Source organism: Elephantulus edwardii, unplaced genomic scaffold, assembly GCF_000299155.1.
Source record: "Elephantulus edwardii isolate Elephantulus edwardi_28Jun2011 unplaced genomic scaffold, EleEdw1.0 scaffold00667, whole genome shotgun sequence".
Taxonomy (NCBI): domain Eukaryota; kingdom Metazoa; phylum Chordata; class Mammalia; order Macroscelidea; family Macroscelididae; genus Elephantulus; species Elephantulus edwardii.
In genome coordinates, this window is record NW_006400417.1 from 19531 (window position 1) to 24020 (window position 4490).

Genomic DNA, 4490 nt, shown 5'->3' on the forward strand with positions numbered 1-4490 from the left:
AAAAGGCGTATTGCTATGGGAAAGTCTGCTGTTAGGGACCTCTCCAAAGTACTGAAGAGCAATGGTGTCTCTCTGGAGACTAAGGTGCATCTGATACAAACCATGGTCTTTGCAATCACTTGTTATGCATCAGAGAGTTGGACAATGACTAAGGCGGATAGAAGGAGAATTCATGCCTTTGTGCTCTGGTGCTGGAGAAGAGTATTGAGTGTACCATGGACTGCCAAGAAAACAAACAGATTCATCCTGGAGAGGGTTAAGCCGGGCGGCTCCTTGGAGGCAAAGATTCTGAGGCTTCATCTAACATTCTTTGGACATGTAGGGAGGGACTGGTCCTTGGAGAGGGACATCATGCTTGTTAGGGTGGAGGTATAGCGCAGGAGGGGAAGGCCCTCTATGAGGTGGTTGATTCAGTGACTGGGGTAATCAAGATAGGTGTATCTAAGTGCGATTGGCACAGGACAGAATAGAATTTAGGGCTGTTGTACATAGTGTCAATATGAGTCGCGAGTTGACGGCACATAACAACAACAACAGCAACAACAACACTCTGCTAAACTTGTCAATGCTAGGAGGGTAAGATGGTATCTCATTGTAGTTTTGATTTTCATCTCTTTTATTACCAGTGATTTGGAGCATTTCTTCATGTGTCTGTTTGCCATTTGAATGTCTTCCTCTGTGAACATTCTTTCCATGTCTTTTGCCCATTTTGTAATTGGATTATCAGTTTTTCTTGTTGAGGTCCTGTAGGATTCTGTGGACTTTCATTATGAGACCTTTGTCTGAGATGGTATTGCCAAATGTTTGTTCCCAATCAGTAGGTTTTCTTTTCACCCTGTTGGAAAAAGTTTTTGATGAGCAGAGATTTAATCTTTAGATGGTCTCATTCATCAATTTTATCCTCTTCAGATTGTGTATTTCTGGCTGTGTTTAGCAGTCCCATAGACTAGGCCTTCTAAGCTTGGTGCCAGTTTGTTTCTTATGAGCTTTATGGTTTTGGGCTTTATTTCTAAGTCTCTGATTCACCTTGAGTTGATTTTTGTGTACGGTGTGAGATATGGACCTCATTGTTGTTGTTGTTGACTGTCATCAAGTCGAGCATGACTCATAGTGACCCTATGAACAAAAGGCCTAAAGCCTCTCTACAACTATTGACATTTATCAAAGTTCAAAGAGTTTCTGGAAGCATGTTATTTAGGAAGTGGATCCCACTGCTGCTATTGCTTTTAAATTGTGATTTTAATGAAAGTTTACAGAAAGGTTGGGCTTTCATTCATTCATTATTCACTGCTGATAGAAATGTAAAATGGTACAACCACAATGAAAGATAGTCTGGTGCTTTCTCAGAAAGTTGGAAATAGAAATACAATTTAATGTAGCAATTCCACTACTGAGAATATACCCTAAAGAAAACAGAGCTGTGACCCAAATAGATTGTGCACACCTATGTTTGCTGTTGCATTATTCACAATGGCAAAGAGATGGAAGAAACCCAAGTGTCTGTCAACAAACAAATGATTAGAAAAGCTATGCTACATTCACACTGTGCAATATTATGCAGTGTTAAATAATAATGAACTCAAACATTGTTGGTGGGATTGTAAAATGGTGCAACCATTCTGGAAGGGAGTTTGGCATTTCCTCAAAAAGCTGAACGTAGAAATTCCATATGACCCACCACTTGGAATATACCCCGAGAAAACAAGAACTGAGGCACAAACTGAAATTTGAACACCAACGTTCGTAGCAGCATTATTCACGATCGCAAGAACATGAAAACAGCCCAAAGGTCCGACCACAATCAAATGGATTGAGAAATTATGGTACATTCACTCAATGGAATCCTATGTAGCACGCAGGAGCAATAGCTTTGTAAATTATTACCTAACTTGGGAGGGACTGGAGAACATTATGCTGAATTAACTAACTCAGTCCTAAGGATAAATGTTGTATAAGACTATTATTGTAGAATGAGTATAAGGATATAGGAGGAGTGGGAGAGGCTGTGAGCAGAGGGATGTGGATGTGTAAGGGGAAGGGGTGATTAATCATTGGGTTGTGCAATTTGATAGGGGGGAAGTGAGGGAAACTGAAAGAATTTGTTCAAATTTGTATTAGAATTTTATAAATAAACTAGTGGGGGAAAAGAAAAGTTAAAAAAGAAATAAAAAATAAAAACCAATGAATTAATAAAACATTACACAACATGGGTGAGCCTAGAAGACATTATGCTGAGTGAAAGATTTCAACTAATTTTTGAATGTTGATCTTATATCACACTATTATTCTAATTTGCCCTATAATGTCTAACAGGTTTTTTGTTGAGTCTTTGGAGTTTTCTATGTATAATATCATGTCATTTGCAAATAGTTTCACAGTTTCATCACCTCTGCCAATTTGGATGCCTCTTATATCCTTCTTTTGCCTACTGACCTGGATAGAACTTGCAATAAACACAATATTGAATAGAAGTGGTGATGGTGGGCAGCCCTGCCTGGTCATTTTTGTCAAGGAGAATGTTTTTATTCTAGTTCAGTACTCTCTCTATTAGGAATGATGTTGTCTGTTGGTTTTGTGTATACACTTTTCACTATGTTGAGGACAGTCTATGCCTACCTTGCTGAGTGGGTTTGGTTTTCCTACTTGTTGTATTTTAATAAAATAAAATTATAAGAGCAAAAAAGCTACATTTTCAAAGTACCCAAACTACAAAAATGGAGGGTGCTCTGTGGGGCTCCCTAGCCCTTCTTTCTGCACCCTCCTTCCCATCTCCCACCCAGGAAAGCTGCACTGGTGCCTATACAATACTTAGTCTTTGTCACAGCAAAGTAAGAAACGTGGGTCTCTGGGAGTCACAAAGGATAGATGTTCAAGGTGGAGAAAAGCTAGACTTCAGAGGACTTTTGGATTCGGACCTTGGAAAACCCTGCTTATTTCTACCTCAGGGAATTGGCCATCTCTCTGCTACCAGAATATGACTTATGGCAAGGGCAAAGGTTGCCACCTAGCTGCGCCAACCTGGTTTGTGATACTGAAGGGTAAAAAAATCCAAGAATTTTCCCCTTAATCCAGCCATCTCTTGCAAAAGTAAAAATAGTGGTATCGAGAGTCCTATTTTGCTTCCCTCTGTGCTTAAACTTTCTGCACACTGGCCTCCAGGAACACAGCCTTCTTTCCTCTCTGCTTTAGGTGACCCCTGGGCACAGACCTGGAGAAACCGAACAGTGAAGACTAAAGCCACACCAGCCCTCCAATCACAGTGGCAGGTGGCCATCAAGGAGGCAAGAGAGGAGGGTAGCAAAGGCCTGGTGGAGAGTCATGTTAATGGTGAAGGAAGCAGACGCAAACTGCCCAATATTAAAAGAGGGAAAGATGGCCAAAGGCTGAGCAGACCAAGAGGAGCAGAGCATGGGCTGGAAACTCAACGTGTTGCCCCCTGAAGTGGGTCCCCTTCAGGAGGAGCCCCTGCTGCAACAATGAAACCACTACAAAGAGACAGAAGTTCCCAAATATCATTTGCACTGATGACATTTTGTAGGCAAACAGGGTGTCCTGCCAGTTTGAGGTGAAGCTCTTCGAAGCAATGTAGCCAGCAGGACGAGCCTTGACAGCCAGGGAGCTGAAGGGCATTGGTCAATTGGACAGCAGAAACATGCTGACCCCAATGGAGATGAGGCCTGCTGTGGAGCATTTCCAGTGCTCATAGCAATGCTGAGTTACCAGCATTCCCGTAAGGATGACATGAATCACCTCAGAGACCTTGGCCAGCACGTGGGTGGGGAAGCTGATGAGCTTGACAGCTTCATGCTGGCACCAACTGCTAACTATGTTTGACAGGCTGGCATAAGAGCACCGGTACAGAGTTCATCTGTGTGGAGGCTGCTTGCAGAGCACACAGTAGAGACTGGCTACCATCAGTACTGGCACATGGTTCATAAGCACTGGGAATCTGATCCTGTCAGGTGCTCCTGTTGTAGCTGTAGCCCTAGAGCTAGTCATCACTCTTTCCTGCAGCAAACCCCAAGTCAGATAGAACAGCCTGGTAGCACCTATCATTTTCAGAGACTGCCAAATAGGGGTTGACTCTGCTGACTCTGTCTGGGGAGTTGGGGGAATCTGTCCAGGGCCTTGGGCTCACTGACAAATACTTTAACCAGGGCCTCTCCCTGTCTCCAGGTAGTTCACCTATCTGAAATATTGCACTACGATGTAGCCAGGCAACATAATACATGCATAACTAGCAGTATTCACCCAAAAGCAGAACCACAGGTGGGTTGATGACTCGGGCAGGATTTCCAGAGCCCCCTAGGGAGGGGAGCAAGGTCAGCACTACTACTGCCCACCACCTGCAGGGTCAGCAGACAACGGGGTATAGAGTGCAGTTCCACATGCATTTGATTCTCCAGAGGGGGTCACAATGGAGAAGGGCCTGGAGTCTGTTCCTTGATGAGAGAGTTTCTCTCTCTTTTTCTCTCCCCTCCCCCCTCTCC

The 4490-nt window shown here is 43.3% G+C and overlaps 2 pseudogenes; both read right to left on the minus strand.

Moving 5' to 3' along the window:
* Positions 1-2957, minus strand: part of LOC102851147 — a 5711-nt pseudogene extending 2754 nt beyond the window's left edge.
* A 175-nt stretch (positions 2958-3132) lies between these two features.
* On the minus strand, positions 3133-4346 carry LOC102851561 (annotated as a pseudogene).
* Between the last annotated feature and the right edge of the window lie 144 nt (positions 4347-4490).